The sequence below is a fragment of the Cryptomeria japonica genome, unplaced genomic scaffold (assembly GCF_030272615.1).
Source record: "Cryptomeria japonica unplaced genomic scaffold, Sugi_1.0 HiC_scaffold_403, whole genome shotgun sequence".
Taxonomy (NCBI): domain Eukaryota; kingdom Viridiplantae; phylum Streptophyta; class Pinopsida; order Cupressales; family Cupressaceae; genus Cryptomeria; species Cryptomeria japonica.
This window is the reverse complement of record NW_026729224.1, coordinates 57,015-81,226: the sequence shown is the minus strand read 5'-3', so window position 1 is coordinate 81,226 and position 24,212 is coordinate 57,015. Positions and strand designations below refer to the sequence as shown.

General features: G+C 33.2%; 1 pseudogene; it reads right to left on the bottom strand.

Annotated features, from left to right (window-relative positions):
• Window positions 1–1,463: 1,463 nt before the first annotated feature.
• LOC131871375 (probable glutathione S-transferase parC) lies at window positions 1,464–2,275 on the bottom strand (annotated as a pseudogene).
• Between the last annotated feature and the right edge of the window lie 21,937 nt (window positions 2,276–24,212).

Below are 24,212 nucleotides of genomic sequence, written 5' to 3'. Positions count from 1 at the left end.
GGTTAGATGATGTATGCTGACATTTAGCTTTGGTTATTAAACAAATTCTTCATTTGTGTGTATTCATGGAATCTATGACTTTTAGTCATATCCCTAAAGAATGGAATGGAGTTGAAGACAATCTAGTCAAATGAGCCTCTGATAAAATGTACAATTGAAATCCACCTAATCAAAACTGGCGTGGTTGTTTAATTCATGTCCTTTGTATTTATTTTATGTCTAAATAAAAAATTTTCCCCTTTTTGCCACACTTAAATTGTATTTCATTAGAATAAAATAAAATAGAACTATCTAATTGTGAATAACTAAAATAGTTATCATTCTTCTTTTACAGGAATAACCATTGAAAATCTGTACCAAACTCACACTCTAAACAAACAATCGGGCTTGTCCACCCCATCTCACTAGCCGTTCAAAAATTTCTGGCAAAGTTGTATACCTCATTTTTCTAAACTGGTATGGTCCATTTCATTGGTCGATCGACAGTAGCATTCAATTTTTAATTAAAATAACAAAGAAGATTTGATTACTCAAATTTACTTAAAAATCATAACTTAATTCTAGGGAGAAATCATTAATATAGGAAGTAAAACGATGGTGTAATAAAAAATGAGGATCCTTAGTCGCCTCACATGGAGTACAAGTTCAGGTTTGTTATGGGAATGCGACCAGCAACAAACCTCCATCTGAAAAAGGCAACCAAGGAATCATGTATTTTGAATGAATATAGCAATAGCTTTAGGAAACCTCCATCTACATAACGACTCAAAACAGCCGGCTAAGGAATCATATTTTCGGCATATTAGCTCTTGGAATCTGTCGAATTTTTGGATTCTACTTCTAAATGCGATGTCCCCTCTATATCTCTATATCATATTTTCTTTGGAGAGTAACAAAATGGCGATCAGAGGTCTTTTCATACTTATAATATTAATATGGGGAATCGACATTTCAGGTCATCATTGAATATTTAGTAAAATTAGGTCGTTTAGTGGGATGAAACATCAAAATTCATCACAATATTACTGCATTCAAATGTATTTGAATCATAATATTTATCTTAAAACTAAATTATCTTAATACATCACTTAAAAAATAATTTAAATAACATCTTTAAAATAGCAGAAAAAGCAAACTATACAAATTTCATCGAAGATCATTGATATTGAATCAAACATAAAATAAAGTTTACACATGAAATCCAATAATAAATATATGAAATCTAGATGACAACACACTTCAATACCTATTGCATAAATTTATCATTCAAAACATATTAACCATTCACAAATAAATAAAAATGAATGATTTAACTATGTGATATGTTTGAACATCAGAACTCACTACCTTCACTATAATCATTCAACAATAAATTGAATTCTATCATCTAACATCTTTGGACATCTTGTATTCATCTATTCCAAAGAAAAGATTCATCCTTGCTTAAGATTTGAAGAAACAATTTAACCAACCATATATCTCTCCCTTAATTGTAATATGTGTTCTAGGGCTCTATCAGGAGAGGGAAGGACTTTCTTAACACTATCCCTCTCCAGACATCTCTTAACCCAAGCATCAAGAAGTGGGTATTCACTGTCAAATGGTATCTTGAAATTCCCAATAGTTTCATAAATATGGAACCAACAAGCAAAGGGAATGAAGGCAATATCAAGAAAACAAAAAATCCTTCCCACCGAAAAAAGGGAGGGACCCCCCTGCCGACATCTCTTTTAGTGCGCCTTCTAAAAATTGAAGGTTCTCCAACATGTCACGCTTGCCCTCCTCAACCTTGTCTTTTGACCATACTATACGAAATCCCGAGTCAAAAAACTGCAACCACAGAAGATTTGTGTTAGCCAACGATCCCATTAATAGACTAGCACAAGATTTCCAACTACAACTGCCTAAAAATGTATTAAAGAACTTAAACACCAATACAAATGAGAAAATGGGAATACCTTACTTTTTTATCTATGAAGTCGGCCCAGAAGCGAGCAAGGGCACGGTCATATGGGTTGATGGGTAATAATTGTTTGTAATCCCAAGCCTCATCAATGTATTGAAGAATTATAAGAGACTCGCATATAGGCTGGCCATTGTGGATCAAGACAGGTATTTTCTTGTACACAGAATTCATTTGCAGGAGGAGATCACTTTTATTGGGAGCCAGATCCTCTTCCTGGTATTCATATTTAACACCTTTCTCTTCCAAGGCAATTGGGACGCGCATGCCAAACATACTGACCCATTTGCTGAGTACCTTCACTTTATCCATCTCAAACACTCCCAAAGTCCAAATTCACACAGCTTTATATCATCTTGTACAAAAATAAAAGTTCTTACAACTGTTGAATATTGCACACAGATCCCAAACTTTAAACACCGTCGATGTTTCTGTTGATTTCACAATCAAATGGTTTGGAGTGTAGGAAGAAATTTGATGTCATTCAATTTAGAGGCTATGGATTCTCAGTCATTCGCTGGATTTCTGGAAAGTTCTGCTGGCATTTTATACATCGATTAATAATTGATATTAATATAAATGTTTTAATTTTGTTTCGTTCGAAAAGGTGATGAAAAAGAGTTACGCTAGTTTGTTTGCTTTGTTATTATATCAGTTTTCTTTCATAGGTTTATTTGTAGGAGCCAATTATATTCTTGATTATAGCTAAATTTTCATCCGTTCATGTGACATCCTGGGTTCATCCAATTGATAATATCAAAGTCAATGCATATTGGATTTCTCGTAAAAAGCATTGGATCTAGGTTATCTTTGACGATGCATCACATGGAAAGACGGTTATGTCTAGACCGTGAAGGAAATATATTTGATTTGGCACTACTTGTTACTCGAATTGGATCAATGAAAAGAACAAAGAAATCATTTCTCAAATTTATTAAAAAAGTCACAACTTAATTACCAAGGGAAAAAAACGATGGCGTAGAACTAGAGGATGCGCATGCATATTGGCCTTACATGGAAACAGGCGGCTAAGTAATAATGTAGAAACCACTAGTTTCGCATTTGCTACTCCTTACAAATTGAACGCTCCCTCTTCTATGGTTTCTGTATCATCTTTTGCTTGGGAGAATAACAAAATGGCGAAGGCAGTAATCTTGATAGTGATAATATTAATATTGGGAGTAGGCGATGTTGTGTGCAAAAATTATCCCTGCGACTATTATCCGTGCAACAGTGATGGTGATTGCCCACCTGAACAACTTTGCCTTGGCATTGATATCAATTTCTGTGGTGCGGGACAGGGATTTTGCTAAGCCCATTAATAATTGTAATCAGTATAAATGTTTTTATTTGTTTCGTTTAAAGAGTCGATGTAAAGTTATTCATGGTTTGTTTGCCTATTATCATCAGTGACAGATGCAAACTGCTAATAAACACCAATTCCTTGCTAAACACTTGTGATATCTTCCATCCTCTTTTCCTCTATCAAACATATGTTATTTACCTTTGTTATTAAAAATGAAACTAGATCAATATTTATCAAGTTTTGTTTGAATCATATTTTGTTTTGAGCATGGAAACGGGAGGGCTTCACATACTAATAATATTTATTATTAACATTAGATTTAGTTTGACATTAATCTAGTAGAAAAATACCTTTAATTGTTCGATGTTTTTCAAGTTAATTAATAATTGATATAAATGCAAGTATTTTTAATTTGTGTCATTTCACAAGTTGATCTATTAGATTTTTTAATGCTTTATTTCGCTTCTTAGTTATTGCTATATCAATTTTATTCATAACTTTATATCTAAAAGGTTTTGAGTAATATAATTATATATATTGTTCCAGTTTTCAAAGATTCAATTGATGTTCATATTATGATTCAATATACATCCATGGGCAAAGTATTCTTGAATAAAACAAATTTAAATCTCCATGGAGAAAGATGTGAGTGACATGCTTTTAAACTAGACCAAAATGTCCATGAATACCTCTATAGCTAAAGTGCTTACAAATGGTATCGTCAAATAAAAAAGTATGACTTTCATCCATAATCAGAAATCTTATATACTCAAATAGGATATAAATTATGTAAAAATTAATATAATTTATGTCATTTTTTAAAATTATAAATTATGAAAAAAATTTAAATGGTATAATAAAACAATACTCTTATGGTGAAATTAATGTTTTCATGTATAATTTCTTACGAAAATTCTTAGGAAAATCTAGTAGCAATGTAATTCTTAGTAGTAATAGATATTTCGTTACATTATAGATCACAATAGAAACAATATTTATTGAAAAACATGAAACTAAAACCCATCTAGGTTAATCACCTCATTTTATAATTATTTACAGATTCATTTCCATAAAATTAAAAGACCACCTATGCTTGGAACATATTTTTTTCTTATGGAGGATTTTATATCATCCATAAAGTTATGTAGCTACGCAATATGAGAGCACATGCCTTTACACTAAAACCTATTTAGCTAAGAGCCAAAGATTGAGGGGTACCTATTCCACTAATTATGATTCGAGCATGATTCTGGGACATCATAGAATTGGACAAAATGAGACCTCCATCTGCATAAACACTCAAAACAGGCGGCCAAGGAATCCCGTTTTCGGCTTATCTGTCAACCCTAATCTGGATTATACTCCTTTTAAATTGGATGTCCACTGTCTAGTTTCGTATCATATTTTCTTGGGAGCATAATAAAATGGCGAAGGTAGTTCTTTTCTTGGTTATAACATTAATATTGGGAGTAGGCATATCAGGCGAGATGTGCACCGATAATCCGTGCACAGATTATAAAGATTGTTCGCCTCCGTTTGTTTGCTGTGAAAGAGAAAATAATTATTGCGGTCAGGGACGGGGATTTTGCACTGACGATTGGCAATGCGCACTTTGATGTTAATCTGGCAGAGAAATACCTTTAACTCTGTACACGTTTTTTATAACGATGAATAATTCTTAGCTCTACTATTTTACTATTCTGATGATGGCTCTCTACTATTTTTACTATTCTCATGATGGATCATTCAACGCGATCTTAAACGTTGATTAAAAAACTAACACCTAATCTAATCCAGAAATGTTGCATTGATTTTAATACGAGTGTTTTTATCTAACATAAAAGAATTAGTAATGTTTTCTTTTGTTCAATTTCATATAGCTTTTTCTCCATGAATATTGTATATGAAAGTAATTAATTTAATTGTTTATTTATTTTTTAATAAATATGCGTCTATATTATCTTTTATTAAAATTTAATCGTTAAATTAGTCAACGATTTAATGGTCAAAGATTTGATTATAATTTTGAAGATTATCAATGCATAAAAGTTATAAATAGTTATCTTATTTAACATTGATTGGGATTACAAGCTGTCTAAGAATAGTTGATAATTACTTACATCATCAATAAGTCTTTCCAAAAAGTTCTTTTTTAGACAAAGTTAGTGAAGGTATCAAGATATAGCTGTTTTGGGATTCAATTGTGTACAATATTTTTGCATCAACATTTCTTCTATGATCCATGTCAGGATGAAGAGAGCCAAATGAATGTTAACATTGACCTATACCCAAACAAAGCTATTTTTTTTCAATAAGTCCAAATTAAAAAAAAATATATATGTTGATACGTAACTAAAATTAACACAGTGGAAAATTGAGCTCTAACTACTTTATAATTTTATTTATAAATGTGGCAACCATCAATTGCGTACAATATGGTGCACTTGAATTAACATCATATTTTATAAGATGCAAGGTTATGAGGTAAGAAAAACCCATAATTTCTTAAATGAATCTTTTCCCAACATCCATAAAGAAATTTTTGAGTAGTATGTTTTAAATTAGACCAAAATATTCACGAGTACCTCCATAACTTAAGTGCTAATAGAAGACAATATAAAAAAAAAATTGTGTAGCATTCATCCACAAACATGGTTCCCACATATAACAATTTGAGAGAAAACACATACAAATCTAAATAATCTACAATCTCATTTCAAAATGATGGATTAAGGAAATCTCATTTCTAAATGATGGATTAAGGAAATCTCATTTCTAAATGATGGATTAAGAAAATGTCATTTCTAAATGATGAATTAAGGAAATAGTTTTAATGATAAAATAAGATCTAACTATTCTCAAGACAACTAAAGTGTTCATCTTTGCAAATATACCTCCAATACGAATCTTATTAGAAATAGGATTTTCATTGCAATATGGGTTCACAATAGCAAAAAAAAAATATGCCAAAAATGTTAAGTTAAAACCCTTAGCTTAATCATGTATTTTTTATAAATTTTTAAAAGATATTTCCATAAAATTAAGAACTATATATACCTAAAATATTTTTCAAGTGAAATCATAAATACATTTCTTATCACGTTAATCTTAAATATAGCTTACAACAGTATTTTCAAATGAGATTGTTTTGACTTACTACCATTAAAGGCTATTAATGACATACTTAACCTTAATTGGATATTGGCTATGCTTAAGCCTAGGTTCCAATATGATTTGATGGAATAAATTGTGAGTATATGTATATGTATATGTTCAAGGTAATTTCATCTTAAGGTTTATTATGTGGAGGAAAATCACAATAGTTAAATGAAATTCTATTAAGATTCTTTTACAAATTACATATTACTTCTAGCAATGAATAATTGATATATTAAATAGAAAGAATTATATGTAGAAAAGATGTATCATATACTCTATTATTAAATCAACCTCTTTAATTTGCAAAAAAAATTAGATAAAAACCATAGTGTATAGTGCTATAATACATATTCAATAATCTTAGATTGTCACTCTAAATAACCTTTTTAATGTTAATGTTGGAATTAGGGATCACTGAGAGGGGGAGGCTGAATCGGTGATCTACTAGTTAGCAGATTTTCAAACTTACTTTAAAACACCAGATGCAAATACTTGAAATTGAAATCCAGAAACATAGAACAAACAACCACAAGATCATAACACCAGTATTTTTACATGAAACCCAAATGGGAAAAACCACGATGGGATTTAAACCCACAATATTATTCCACTATGGCCAATAGCAAAAAAAATTACAAAATGGGAATGCACGGGCATTTAGGCACAATGGCTAGAGCTCATTGCTCAATTAAAATAACCCAGAAGGCTACAACCCTCAAGGAAGTCTCACTGACTTACAAGATAGTTACAATGATGAATATAATGAATAAACTTTGAAATAGCATCTACAATGCTTGGATGAGTTCTGGTTGAGTGCCAAATATACTAAAAAACTCCCTTCTGCTGATTTTCTCTGTTATGCCCTATTCTCTGTCTCGGTTAGCTACCAAATCAAGATTGCGCACATGAAAATGCACTAAAATGGATTCTCGATCACCACTCCCTCGCATACAATCGCATCATCCACCAAAAAGATCATCCACACCAAACTTATATTCCGACAACCACAAAATAGATCATACATCATGTCAGTCTACAAGTGTAACGTGTAGTCACATGTAGGATTGATCGGATCACTAAAGATAAATGTGGATCACCAAAATAATGTGTCTAAGTTTGCCCAATCATCCCAAACACAATTCAATGCACCACTATCACCGGAAAGCTTCTAGACCCGAAAATGTTATGTTCTTGAAATGCCAGTTAATCAGTTACCGATTAACACCCGCTTCCAGATAAGAAGAATTATCATCACCAGATCGAATCTCCATGAAGAGCTTTCATCAATGATAATCCTAAACCAATATTTAGTCACCAAAAACCATCAAAAACCACTAGATGAGTGTCAATTACCAACAATCTTCCCCTTTGGCATTGCGATGATTTTGTGTTTTTCTGCATCTACGACAGATATGATTGCATCTACATTTTGTTTCTGCATATGTGACTGTTATGTCTATGTTTCAAATTTTTTATTTTTTTATAGATTTGTCACCTTGAAATCGCGTCTATGTAGCTTCTTATCACGTTTTAATCCTAAAATCACATCTATGTTGCATAAAGTTGTGTTTTTTTTTGCAACATTTTTGCTCAATTTTGCAGTTGTAGTTTTTTGAAATTGCATTTATGAGTTGTTTTGTCATGTATGTGCTTAGATCTTGTGTCTGTGCAGGTTTATGTCACATTTGCCTTCTATTATCTATTTTGCAGGTCTTAGATCTGGGAAATTGCATCTGTGTCTTATTATTCTGCGCCTATGATTTGTTTTTGTGTTTTTGTTTGGTATAGTTGCGTCTGTGTTTTCAGTTTTCCATTCTTTTTCTTTTGATTAGGGTTTTCAAATTTGGTTTTTGTGACTAACCTCTTTTGATCCAACTAACGAAGTAGTGCTACTTCTTAAAAGGGAGAAAACGTCTTGTCAAAGGCCCCTATTTCACAAAGTATTTTGAATCTAAAATTTACCTAACTTGTGTTCTTGTAGGAGGGGTATTATTTCAAAACTACCAAAATGTTTGGTGCACGACCTTTGGCAAAGATTTGATTTTGAAATTTCTTGCTTTGTCTTCTTTAGTCTAGCAAAACACTTCAATTGATGCTCTAAAATTAACAAGTGTCTATTGTGTCTTGAGCAATAGGCTCTTTTTATGTTTCCTTTTAGAGGGTCTACCTCCTGAGTAGCCCATACGGCTAAGTGAGAGGGAACAACCCAAGTGGTAACAAGCTAAAGCCAATCTCTTCCAAGCCACTATAAATTAAAGTGTTTGTGATGAAAGTTGCATGCAACAGGTGTTACATACTGCTATAATGGTTTTATGACTCTCTATAAACCCTATAGAGAACAACCTCTATAGGCTAGGAGGCCTTCCATTTAACAGAGCATAACACATTGTTGATTATAGCCACCGAAACAAATTCCCTTACTATACACCTTTTTGTGTTAGAAGCCAAAAACCTTCTAGTTGTTGGCCCAGGAGGTGGGGCCTCTAAAGCGGCTCATATTATTATAGTTCTTAGTAGAGATACAAAGTTTGCCATGGGGAGTTTTCATGGTGACTGGCTTGCCCCGAAGAAGTGAGTACCAAGGGTGGAGCCAATGGGGTCAAGCATCTAAGTATCTACTCTGAATTGCATAGCTCGAGGTAACCCCCCAAGTGAGATTCAACAACTATTGTCCCGACCATCCCTAGGATTTGTGCTTGCATGATAAAAACACTCAAACATTTTCAAACACAACAAAGAAACATTGTATCTATCATGTTTTCAAGTGTATGCAAAAAAATTTCACATTATATTTCACATTTCGAAACATTTTTTATCCTTTGGAAAAAAATACCTTTAGACATTGTGTCTTCATTGTTTGTTGTGTTTTATTTTCACTAAAATTCAAAACATTGAGATTTGGTCACATTCAACAACTTCACAATTGGACATAATTGCAAAATATTTTCAAAATCATGTCTAGGTTTACTTAAATTATCTCTGCATTCACAGTTTAGAGATTATAGAAAATTCTTGAGAATAAAAGGGACTTAAGTTTTCATATTCAAAGAGCTTCTAAGGCTTCTTCCTATAGGGCTTCATTTTTTAGTCAACCTATCTTGGTCACACATAGCCAATCATTTTCCTTCACTTGCATTACCCTCATACATATTTTCCAAATTTGAGTCAAAAGGTTACTTGGATTGTCCTCATCAAACTTTATAAACATACTGCAACACAACACTAGGTGATTCCTATATCAAGATCTATCATATTAGGGTCTCATTTGTTCTTCTTGAGTCAAGGTCAACTTACCTCATCAAGAGATCCATCATCTATTTGGAATCCATACCTTACTGTCACACATACATACTTTGGCCTTACACTTTTGGACATTGCAAGTTTACCTTAGATTCATCTACATTTCATACACCTCTTGGTCTTCCATAGTCTTTGCATCTTCATCCTACCTTTCATTTTGGTCAAGACTTTAGTATATGGTTGAAACTTGTTCACAAAGGTCTAGAAGGGAATTTGAAGAAGCTTTAAGGTCTTTAAACATGAGTACCTATGAGTTTTATGGAGATGAATTCTACAATCCATTTGACAACCATAGTAATATAGAAGACAATGACAATAACAATGAAAATGATAATGACAATGACAATGCATCCATGGATTCTACAGAAGTTGAGGAAACTATCATGGATCCCCATTTTAATAGATTGGGTCAAAAAATGATGAAAAGGGATAGACAATATTTCCTAAAAGTCATGGAACAAAGTGGGACTAGACTACCTCATGATTTTGATATGTCATAGATTTCGGAGGATGATACAATCCAAATAAACCAAGTTAATACAAGTCAAATGAGGCCCAATATTGGTGCTAAGAAAGAGTGTCTCGTGCTTGAGTCACCTTCATCCCTATTTCAAAAACCTGAGATTCCAAACACATACACTCATGTGCCAGTTATGATAGATCCTCTCACGAACAACCCCACAGTCATCCTTTCCCATGGAGAAGAACTACCATAACACATGCTCATGATGATACCCAACTCCCAAGATCACACCAATGCATAAAATTACACACAAGAAAACATTCAAAATCATGACACAAGGAGACCCCGTGTCATATTTGGGGGCAATATCCAAGTTCACCCTTATCATAACCCCCTATCCTCATGGTCATGACATGTATCAACCTATACCTAGTGATCCTCACTATAACACTATACCAAGTGGTCCATTTACAAGCTATAACTATGTTTCTCCTCCATATGAATTCATCTATGATCAATACCATTCATACATGCATTATATTCCTCCTACTCAAGCTAGTGGCTTAGGAATGGGACTAGTTCAAAGAGAAAATATACCACCCAAGAATGAATTGCAACAACATATCAAGGATTTAAAAAAGAAAATGATGGACATGAATACACCAAAGAAATAGTACACAATGAGAGATATATGTCCTTACCCATTTGATAGAAACATTCCAATTCCTCCATTTCCTTCATATTTTGTAACACCAAAGTTTGATAAATACAATGGCAAAGTGGATCCTAAGGCACACATAACATAGTTTCTCATAGCTTGCATTGAGGTAGAAGGAGAAGAAACGTACTTGATGAGATTGTTTCCACAAATCTTAGGCGAAAAAGCAATGGAATGGTTTTCCTAACTTCCACCAGAAATTAAGTCATGGAGTGATCTAGCAGAGTCCTTTATACAACACTTCTCATAGAAAATTGAAAAAGATGTGTCAGTAGCCACCTTATGCAATACTAGGCAAAACATGGGGAATATTTTATTTCATTTTTATAGCGATGGAGAGGTCTTTCTAGTCGATGCTCTTGTGATATACCACAAAAGAAAATGGTAAAAATGTTCATGCACAAAATGTCAACAACGATATTGGATATGAGCTAAGAAAATAATGTTTTCCTACCTTCGAAGAGGTCAATGAGAAAGGAATGGTGATAGAAAAAGTCCTTGTCGAACAAGGTGTCATCAAGATATTAAAAGAAAATAAAGAAGAATCAAATGGGAAAGACAAACCCCATTTTTGGAACAAGAATAAGAATACAGTGAATGATGGGGTAGTAGATGCAAATGTTGTGAAACCTAAGATAACTTTCCCCAGTTCAAGTTCTTCTAATATGAACAGTCAAGTGAACAGTCAAAGGCAATTAAAAAATTGAAGAAAATACACTTCGTTGGGTGAACCGATTGAAACAACATTTAAGAAGTTAATGAAAAACAAGCTCATAACACTACTAGATAATCCACCATGTGAGCCATAAGTAAAACCAATTTGTGGAATGATGATGAATATTGTGAGTATCACAAGAGCAAAGGGCATTTAACAAGCAATTGTCACAGATTGAAGAATATCATACAAGATCTCATTAACAGAGATGGCATAGAATTTGAAGGTCATACCTCCAATGAAGAACATGCTATGTTCAAGGAGCCATTTCCTAAACATGACAAGGCAAAAGTCAAAACTATAGATAATCAATCCAATTATACCAAGACACCCTATGAATATTATTCTACTATTAATCACATTTCAATGGACAATCATATTTTGACCATTATCATAAAGGACAAAAATATCAAAGGTTCTACCCAAAGGAGTAAAGTTATTTTGAAAGGAATTGGACCATCTTCCTCATCTTCTAAATATGAAACCTCCGAATTTATTATCACAACTCGTCAAGGAAAAGTCACCATGCAAGGTATTCCATCTAAGACCACATCCTCATCATCCACAAAGAATGAGTATGACCTTGTAGATTAGTTAGAGAAGACACCCACCCTCATTTCCATCCTTGATCTTTTACGCATATCCCCTTCACATATAAGTCCATACTTGATAAAGTATTGAGAAAAACTTTTGTACCCACTAATCTGAACATGGACCAGTTTCAAGCCATGGTGGGATACCTTTCCATTCTGCATACCCTCACATTCATAGAAGTAGATGACGCATCTGTAACCCAGCCTCATAATTCACCTCTACACATTGAAGCATTTATCTATTAAAAACAAATAAAATGAGTTGATAGATGGAGGAGCACGTCTGAATATTTTTACATTGAACACTATTAAACAATTGGGATATTTTGAAAAGGCTATGAATTCTACACATGCTATCACCATAAAAGCATATGATGATGAAGATTGCTAATCCAAGGGCACAGTCACCTAACCTCTTAGATTTGGGATAGTTACAAAGGATATGGTGTGTCAGGTCCTTGATTTAGAGATCACATACAATATACTCTTGGCATGCCCATGTATCCATGAAATGAGAGTTGTTCCTTCTACATATCATCAATATATCAAGTTTCCACACAATAAAGTTGAAGTGACTGCTAATGGTGATCCAAATCCATTCATATATTGCAATAACCTGTGATCAAAGTTGGAAACAATAATACCAATCAATAGATAAGCAACTCCATCATTAGCTTATGTTGGTCCTGAATCATTAAAAGCTTCTACATCAAACCAAGCAAAGCTCAAAGAAAAATTCAAGGTTAAAGACATGGGATGTGGTGAGTATATCTTTCATGTTGATCAACTCCCACTATCTCCTAAGATATTTACTCAACAGGAACAACCTGCAAACAATTTACAATATCAAGGAATTGGGTATGAACCACATAGTGTTGTGGCTACTAATTCTAAATACAAATCTCCTCTAGTTGTGCAAGCAACTCTTTATATCAATAATCCTAAAATTGGTTCCAACAAAGAAGCTATTGAATATATCGCCAATCCTCTTAATAAATCCTATACCTTTACCATTTCATCCAATCATTCCATTTCCACTCCTCTCCTAGACTTGGATCAACAAGAATCACAAAAGCCCTTACTAATTAGATAAAATATCAAGCCTTGAAAAGAAAAATCTGAAATTCAAAAATAAAGAAAAGTCCTTTAGTCCAAATCAAAATCATAAGCTATTGGACTCTTCAAAAATCAAAGTTAAGGATAAAAATACTATGAAAAAAAAAGAACAAGAGTTGATCTCCCCTAATATCAAAATAACTGGGGGCAAAAGATCTAAAATTTAAAGTCAAAAAGCATACTTGTTGATCCTAAGTCTCCATCATGTTTTGATGCTTTCACTTCTTTTCACAATCATAAGCTTTCATCACTCATCCACTTGTTCCGCACATCCTTTCCCTTCAGGCGATACATACAGATGCCCAAACTTCTTTAGGTAACATGCATACAGTTATTTGTAGTCCACATGCTAGTAATTCTATCTCAGTTCTGTTATCAAGGAAGATACTCACTTGAGCAAAACATCATTTAGTCAAGGAACATCGCAGCTATAATCATAAGGTAAAGCCTCCAACATTTGAGGTGGGTGACTTAATTCTCAGAGAAAATCCTAAGAATCAGCAAGATAGAGAGAAGAAGGGTAAGCTCAAACCAAATTGGCTTGGTCTTTACGTCATCATAATAGTCTATGGATCCGGTGCATATCAGTTCTCAATGCTAGATGGAGAACCTTTGGAAGATCCTATCAATATCATGCACCTTTGTAGGTTTTACACATAGCTCTTAAGAATATCCTAATATTAAAAATTAAAAAAATGAAAAATAAATAAAAAATACAAAAAAATCATAAAAATAAAAAATAGTTACTTGGTGAAAACTTGTAAAACAGGTGCCTTGTGACACAAAATAATTTAAAAAATCAAAAAACAAGTAAAGAGAAATAAATTCATCCAATGGTGAAAAGCACTTCGATGGTTCCCTGGGAAAGTGCCATGGTGAAAACCAGGTTACCGATGCCACGTGTAGAGATATTGCTCCTCCCTCCTTTAGGATTCAATATCATCCTTTCACTTTGTACACACTCACAACCTACACCTTCATAATTAATTTACCCATTCCAATCATGACTCTTTATTGATCTACCTAAGATTGGTTAGCCATTCATAAAAAACCTCTCTTTTCACCCCTTTCCTTCCATAATAAATTAGGTCCAATCTATAAATGGGGGAAAAATCCTAAATCTAGTGATGGAAGTGGTACCTTGAGCATCACGTGTTTTGAGGAGTGTCATCTTCTCATCCACCCTTCTTTTCACGCACAATCTGCAATCAATGATCACTTGCATCAGCAATCTGCAATCAAAATCCATTCTTCTTCGCAATAAAGTATCAGTTTCATGGATTCAATCGGTTTCATACAAGACACAAGAACTAGTGGGCTTTCAACAAATCAAATCTTTTAGCAGACTTTGGCAACAACATGGTTTTCAGCATAATTTGTCCTTTATCAAGATAACAACATTGTGACCAAATCAAACATGTTAACATATGTGGCAAGAAACATAAATAAATTGAAGATTTCATTGTGTGTTGGTGTCAAGTCTTTATTCTCTTTTGATTTCATCTTTTTGGTGACATGTCTTTTATCTTTTTCAGGATGTCACCAACTAGAGATTCTATCTCTAGGATGTCTTTGACTAGAAAGGTAGGGATGGGATATGATTCACCTATTATTTTTTTGTTTGTGGATTGTCTCATAGTAATGCTATGACTTGTCCAATGATATGAGGACATTGTGAGTCTAGTATGAACTAGGGCATTCCTTGTTTGTGATAGTCTTATCTCGATGCAAACAGGTACAATGACTTTCTGGGTCGAACCTATACCTTGATTGTCATAACCTATTTTCCACAATAAAGCTCAGTGATGATAAAGCACAAGAAGGTCTTTCACTTCCATATCTTCTACCTTCCATCCCCCTTTCTTTATTAAACTCCAACATCCTTCCCTAAGTCCATGTAGCCCGCTATCACATGACTGAGTATAATGTCACACCAAAAAATATCTACATTTCATGTAGTTTGCACCTGCATCACCACATGTTAGCGTATCTCATTTTATACATACATATAGATATCAAAATCACATCACCTCTTGCATATATCATTGGTTATTATCTGCATTCTCATATACAACATAAAATGCTAAAATAATAACACATCATGCATCTTATCCTCTAAATAATCATATCATTGGTTACTATTATCATACATTTCATCATGCATCTAATCATAACAATATAGTACATCCACATTTGCATTCCCATTATAAAAAAAGAAAAAGAATAAAAACATATTGCACATCATCATGTATATATACTTTGCATCCATAACCATTATAATCATCATCATGAGCATCATAGAATCATTATAGGAACATACATACATAAACTACATCATCATCATCATATAGAAGCAACACATAGGTACACATGAATATAGCTTCCGCAATGAATGAGTCATCTCATATATATATGAAAATTTAATAAGTGTCATGATATAAAAATGTCAATATCATATAAGGCTACAAAATCACCCAAAGGTGTCCACATCATCATACAAAAAACTGATACAAAATAGGATCCAACAGAGCTATAATGAAGACCCTCCCCCAGAGCTAGTTGGTCTCGAATGAAGCTGAGCCCTCGAAGGTACTGCTCTAGGAACATTTCCTCTATCTCTCTCTCCTGGTGTGTGCGGGTTGGCCCATATATCTGCCACTAGATGCCTATCATCTGTCCCCTCCCCCTGTGGTAGTAGTCCTAGAGGTTCTCTTGAAACTCCTAGCCCTCAGCTCTAGAGGAACAACTGCATAGTATAGGTCTCTCCAGTAGGCTATCTCCTTACCTACCCATAGGACATATGCATAGTCGGCCCCTATGTCCTCTGCTTCTCTCTTGCCTTCACTTAGTGCCTCCTTAACCTTAGTATATCACTGGATGGCCTGGTCCTCTCCCTCTGCATATCTACTAGATATCACCTCAATAGAGTCACGTCTCTCTCAAGATCCTCAATCTCATCAACCTGTCATGTTGTAGTCTCTCGTAGCACTAGCAACTAATCCTCAACTTGTAACACCTATCCTCCTCTACCCCCAGTGGTCTTTGTCGTCTCCTTTCTTGTGGCTCCTATCTCTCCTTGGCCCTCTCTCTCGAATCTCTCTCCATAGTATCCCTCTATCCACCTCTACCCCTCACCACCCTCCTCACTACTCCTCTCCTCTACCTCCTCCGTCTCCCACCACCCCTGTCATCATCATCAACATCCTCCACCACCACAGGCTCATCTGGATCTGCGAACCTAGGTACTAGATGTGCTAAAAAATATGCATCATACTCTACATCTATACCTCCATCAACAACATCCATCAGTATATCCCAAGGCATCAGATCCATCTACTCAAACTATTTCACTGCAACATCATAAGACAAAATTAGCTCCTAGTGAGCCTGCTCTCGCATTGTTCGTGCAAACTCTCCTAAACCTCGAGGCATCCTTTATTGCTGTCCAAACTGTCTACATACCCTATCAATAAAATTCCTGTCCAAGATATAAGGTGTTCGCTAGATCAAGTACCTTATCTTGAACACACAGGGAAGCTCTGTGGCATCCTCCTCCCAGTCCTTACAAGCCAGATAAGGTCTCCATATGACACTATCTATATCATCTATCACCCATCTCCAATAGTCCACCTTCCCAATCCATGGTTGGGAAGTGATAATACTGTACAAGTGAGCATAAAACTATCCATGACCTCTTGCTTTGAAGTGTACTAGCCTCATCACTACGATGTGCTCATATGACCATACCTGCAATAGAGTAACCCCACAATCTAACTCGTAGCTATCGAGATACATAAACTGGTGAATTGAATTATATAAATATGATAATACACATGGACCCCATGCATACCTAGTGTGCTCTATCACTAGTGTCTCTAGAGTCCTCCCCTAGCCAATAGACATACCCCATATTTCCCTATCTGGACATAAGTACCCACTAATCACCCCTCAGACTACTATTGATAGTCTATTTCCGGTAGCTAGCATGACATCCCATCTGACATGACCCAATCTCATCTTTAGCTTTGGGTCTCCAAAGACTCAACTAAGTGTATTCTTGTCTCCCTCTTTGTCATACAACACTAGCTCACTATGGATCAGTAGCCTCATAATCTTGTAGACATCCTCTAACTTGATTGACATCTCGCCAGTTGACAATTGAAATGAACAAGTCTCTAAGTGCCATCTCTCTACTAGAGAAATCAGTAGTCCTTTGTTCGCCCAAATCTTAGGCAGATACATGATATTTCTCAAACCCATACCCTTGACATTCGCCCGCTCCTCAAAGGTCAACTCCGGTCGCAATCTCTCCCACGACTTTATCTCGAGAAAGTACTCCTACATCCAATCAAACCAATCATGTCAATCCTAGTGGTACTCATGTCTCTCACATAGTGCTACTCCTATCCTAGTGCTTATGTCTATCACATGGCACCACATCCTAGTGTATATGTTCATCACACTACACTTGATTCTATCTAGAGACCCTTCTCAAGTGAATCCTCTCAACAACTTATCCAATTGGAAATGTTTGCTCATCACAAAATTGTCAATTCTAGCCTATCTCTTAGTTTTATCTTCTTTGCAGTACACCTACCTGAGTGTATCATCTCAGTATCTTATCCAATCAACAACGTATGTTCATCACAGAAGTACTGACTTGTGCCCCCTTAAACACAAACATGTTTTTACTACGCAGACATAGTTTTTATCAACCTAAATGTGATTTCATTCCCTAGATGTGCCACTGCCCTAAACAAACATGTCATCATGACACATACGTGTTTTCCATACATAGATGCATTAGTACTAAACATAGACGTGATTACATTCACAAGTGCAACTAAACCCAGCCTAAACATGATTATCTGTCAAAGACATACCTAACACCAGCCTAGATCTATTTTTAGTAAAATCACTGATTTTGCATTTTTGTTTATCTACTCTACAATTTATTAATGATAGAAATAAATACAAAAATATACAAAGTGTCTTCGAGGTGCTTACTGGCTCCCCCATGTCGTTTGGTCTCTGATATCGCCGGACTTGATCAAACCTATGAACTCTATCCATCATTGCTGACTACTTTGATTCCTCTAAGCTCTCTCTCTACACTCTGATATCTTAGGTGTGTGGATGCAAATGAGGATGTTTTCCTTATCACCCTATATTGTCAGTCCTTTCTAGCCTTTCTTATTGAGAGATTGTTTGCAACCCTTTCAGTCATTTTCATCTAATCTCTTGAGGGGGCATATCATTCCTATCATGGGGCAACTTTGTTTCAGTTTATCTTCTTTGAGCCAACGCGACAAGCTCCATTGTCTCTAGGAGGGACAAAATGTAGACACCTAAAATTGTCTAGTCTAACTAAATAATTTTATTTATTTATTTAATTATTTAAGCCTAATTCTTCTATTAATTAGATAAATTCTTTTTTATTTAATTAATTTATTAATCCTCTTCTAAGCCTTTCCTCATTTAAATAAATAATTTTATTTATTTAAATTGACCTTTTCCTAAATTAAACAAATATTTTATTTATTTAATTGATCCCACTTCCTCTATTAATTAAATGAATCCTTATTTATTTAATTAATTCATTAGCCTTTTGTACCCATGCCACATGTCACTCATATCTTAATTCTTCTCTTACCTACCCCCTTTATCATTTAATTATTTCCTCTACCAACCCTTGAATCCTATCCGGCCATTTATCTTTACACCTTTTAATTTTATCCCTTCATTTCCTATAGTGTGTTCTATATAAGAGGATGTTATCCTCATTGTCAACCCTAACTATGCAATCAAGCCTTCTTACAACCAAGCTATCAACCACATTTCCATTCTTTATTGAGCTCTTGTGCACACATAAAATCTAAGAGAAAATATATCAAACAAGATCAATGGAGATAGGAAGAAATGGAGATTGAAACCCTACTGGACATATGAATGATATATTTGGTTTATTTTTTTTGTTGATTTTCATAGTCTTAGGTATCTTCATTTGTGTATGGTGGATTGCTTTCATTATTAGGCTAGGGTTTTGCATTTAGATCCTTATTAGTCTTTCAATATTGTTGTTTTCCACTATCCACTTTTCACCATATATAGGTAGAAATGTTGAACATGAAGAAAGTCCCACATCCCACTTCTTATAAGGTCTCCTAGTTGCATAGAGGCCAACAAGTCTTGGTTAATGAGAAAACATGGATAGAATTCAATATTGGCGATTATAAAGAGAAAATCTTGTGTGACATTGTTCCAATGGATGTGTGTCATTTTCTCTTAGGAAGACTGTGGAAATATGATAGGAAGGCTAAACATGATGGGAAAAAGAATACATATGTGATAGATAAGGATGTGACTTCGTTCGCACTCACACCACTGCAAGATGACAACATAGACAAGTCGATTGGGTCTAGTGTAATGCTGGCTGGGGACAAAAGAGTTTGTAAAAACCTTGAAAGAAGAAGGAGAACAGGGATATGCCATTATAATCAAACCAAAATCAGTTATTACAATGACCAAGGGGGATGATATACCTAGTGAGGTTCAAACCTTGTTGAACAAATACCAAGACATTGTAGTGGATGAACTCCCTAACTCTTTACCAGTCATGAGAGATTTGAGCCATCATATAGACCTTATACCTGGTGCAACCTTACCCAACAAGGTTGCCTATAAAATGACTCCTCAGGAAACTCATCAGAAAAACTATCTATAACGTTAGTATATAGACTCAAGTCTTATCTTTAAAGGTACTTTTATTTTTTAAATTGAAATAATTTTTCTTTCCTGATTTTCTATTTTCCTCTTCACCACTGTTTTAGTCTTTGTTTGGACATTGAGAGGCATAATTCCCAATCTTGCCATAGTTAAAGCACTTAAAGGGTAATCCCCTTTATATCTATTGATTGTCTTCTAAGACGTCTTACAAAAACTACCTCATCCTCGTTAGGCTTATCGGATTCAGATTCGTTATCTTTTTTTGAGTTTTCATAGCAGTTTCTTTGCTGGTTGAGACATCTTCACAAATTCTCATTTCATAGGTATTTAAGATACCATGCATCTCATCTATGGTAAGTTCATTAAGATCTCTTTCTTCTAAAGAAAATACTTTTGAATAATACTTAGGTGTGAAGGATCTCAACACCTTTTCTTCTAATTCTTCACCAAGTCCTTAGATTGAATTAACTACCTCTGAGACTCTAAAAAAGAAATCGTTTATTTTCTCTTCTTCAAACATCTTAAGACTTTCAAATCTAACCCTATAAGTTTGAAGTTTTTCTTCTTTAACTTTTTCATCAACCTCATATATACTGGAGAGTTTATCCCAAATGGATTTTGCCTTTTTACAATCCATTATTTTGGCAATCACATCATTTGTCAAACCACAAAAAATAGCACTTGTAGCCTTCGCATCACATTCATAGGCTCTTTTCTCATTAGGACTAGAAGGAGTTGTAGTGGAGGTATATGCAGTTTCAACTGGAGTCGAGACAACATATCCTAGAGAAGTTATGTGTCTTTTCATTCTAAACTTCCGTAAAGAACATCAAACAATAGTGCTCTCATAGAAGACAAACCTTCTTGATTAGTCATATGTACTCTTACCAGGAAGCCCCTAGAAAAAAATTGATCAAGGGTTTGGATTTGATACCACTTTTTGGAGTACTAGAAACACTGAGAGGGGGGTCAATTAGTGTTTCAATAATTCAAACAAGATTTTAACAAATTTGATTGTTGTTGAAACCAAAATGATTATTGCGGCCAAGGACTCAGATATTGCATTGCTATTGGCCAATGCACTTAATCTGGCATATCAGAGATACCCTTCATTCTCTTGATGTTTTCTATATCCATCAAGGAATAATTGATATTAATACCAACGCTTTTATTTGATGTCAAAATACTTATTAATGGTTTGTTTTACAAGATATTTTCAATTTCATGCTTATTGTTCTAATTTTGGTGATTACTTTATATGGAAATAGTTAGTTTAATTTTTTATTTGTTTTTTAAATATATTTTTATATTATTACTTATAAAATTTAGTTATTAGTACTTGTCATTAGACTTGTACTAATTTTTGTTCTTTATTATTCAATTGTTTCTCCATGAATTAGAACTATGAATTTTTTCTTTTGATGATATTTTGTTTTTCAATAGTTAAGATGCATGATTTATAAGTTTCTAAAGGCTTAAATATTTTGTAATTGGATTTCACAAATTCACTATCTAAATGACTTTTTTTAGGAAATTTTTTAGGTACATTAAAATTCATGTAGAAGACACCGAGAGATATTAAATTTTAAAAAACCTTTAGCATTCATAAATATAAACAAATGATAAGATTTCATATTTAAAACAATTAAAATTGATATAAGGACTATATTGCATTGATCAATTGATTAGACATTGACGATTTATTTACAAGATAGATAAACATGCAATAAACTAAATGTAATAAAACCTACAACTTAGAAATAGGAGTTAATAAATTATTGCTTTCAAATGAATAATTAATCAATATTAATCCATTAATCAATATATTTTATGCTATTTATTTATCACTATTCTAATTATATTATATATTTGATTATGATAATTAATGTCTTTAATCCATGATTCAATCATATCGAATACAAAACTAAATACAATCATTTCATTTATAGCATGATTATATTTTTGTATTTAAAATTACTTAATTGAATCTGGCAATGACCAAAACTTCATTAAACATGTGAGTAGAATTTTGAAATCCAAATACTCTAAACCTTAGAGTAGTAAAGTTTGATGTTGATGGCTTTAATATTTAAAGTTATAGTTCAATTTAATGTTCAATTAGGTCCAAAGTTAGTGTTTAATTTGTGTTAAGGTTTTATAAGTGCAAGAGTACAATTTAGGTTTGGGTTTAGGGTTAGGATTCAATTTGGTTTAGTATTAGGGTTAAATTTTATTTGGTGTTAAAGTTAAAATTTAATTTAGTTTAATATTTATGTTGGATTAGATTTCATAATTTTAAACATAAGTAATGAGGACATATTAATTAGAAATCAGATCATTTGATAAGAAACTAATTAGTGTTGTCATTTAATTAAAAAATTATTAAAATAGGGTTAGTATAGGACTCAATTCAAGGTTTAGGGTTAAGGTTCAATTTGGTTGAGTGTTAAGGTTAGGATTCAATCAGATTTAATGTTTAATTTGATTTTCAAGGTCAATTGTTTATATATCTTTAATAGGATTCTCCATGACCTAAAAATTTGAGTTTAATTTGACTTAGAGTTTGGGCTCTATTTGGTACAAGTCAGGTTTGAATTTTCTTTCAAATAGAATTTGGTTTAGGGTTCCATTTGGTTTAGTGTTAGGGTTATGATTCAATTTGGTATAAGATTAAGGTTAAAAGTGGTTTGTGTTAGGGTTTAATTTGATTTAATTAGGATTACGATTAGGATTGAGGTTAAATTTGATTTATTGTTTAGTTAGATTTAGGGCTAGGGTTCAATTTGATTTAGTGTTAGCTTTATGATTGATTTTGGTTAATGGTTAGGGATAAAGTGTAATTAGGTTTAATTTTTTATTAAGATTAGGGGGTAAAAGCACAAAATTATGTCATGTTTCAGGCCAACTTATCAGCACAAGTGAATTTAAGTAATTCTAGCTATATAGAGATATGGTATATAGAGATTTATTATAGCTATCTTATATATGGGTCACAACCTTTCTAATTGGGATTGTCTACTAAATGTATATTTTATACCACTTTGGGTCTAATTAACAATTTTTTATTTTTTTTGAAAAACTTGATGTTTCAACAACTCCTACTCAAATAAACAATATTTAAAAAAAATATAAAAATACCCTTTTATAGATCAATGAGTGAATTTTCCAAAATATATATCTTTTCATATTTTAATTAATTTTTATATTTTATTATTGAAAGTAGGTCATCAGCACTAAAATATTAGGTCAATTATCTTGTAAAAAATACTAAAATTTATCAATATGTATATATTGTAGACACCCAAAATTGTCCAGTCTAATTAAATAAATATTTTTATTTATTTAATTATCTAAGCCTAATTCTTCTATTAATTAAATAAATCTTTATTTATTTAATTAATTCATTTATCCTCTTCTAGCCTTATTTTTCATTTAAATAAATACATTTATTTATTTAAATTATCCTTTTCCTAAATTAAATAAATATTTTATTTATTTAATTATCTCACTTCTTCTATTAATTAAATAAATCTTTATTTATTTAATTAATTCATTAACCTTTTCTACCCATGACACATGTCATTCATCTCTTAATTCATACACTACCTACCCCTTTCATTATTTTATTATTTCTTTTACCTACCCTCTAATCATAGCCGACCTCCTTTTACACCTCTCAATATTATCCCTCCATTTCATATAGTGTCTTCTATATAAGGAGATGTTTCCTTCATTATCAAACCCTAATCATTCATTCTAATGAATCAATTTATGCACTTGACTATACTACGCTTTTGACATATGCGATCCTACTTGCAACCACATTCCGTTCTTTGTTGAGCTCTTGTGCACATAAAATCTAAGAGCAAATATATCAAGAAAGATCAATGGAGATAGGAAGAATGGAGATCAAAACGCTATTGGACATGTGATGGTATAATCTTTGTGATTTCGTTTGATTTGCATTGTCTTAGGCAATCTTCATATGTTATGGTGGATCTTTGTTGTTGTTAGGCTAGGGTTTTGTGGTTGAATTCATTTAGCCTTTCAATATCGTTATTATTGTTATCCATTTTCACCATATACATTGTGGCACGCCCAGTGGGACTCTTGTCCCTTTTGCATTTAACATCCTTGTTACAGATTTTGTATT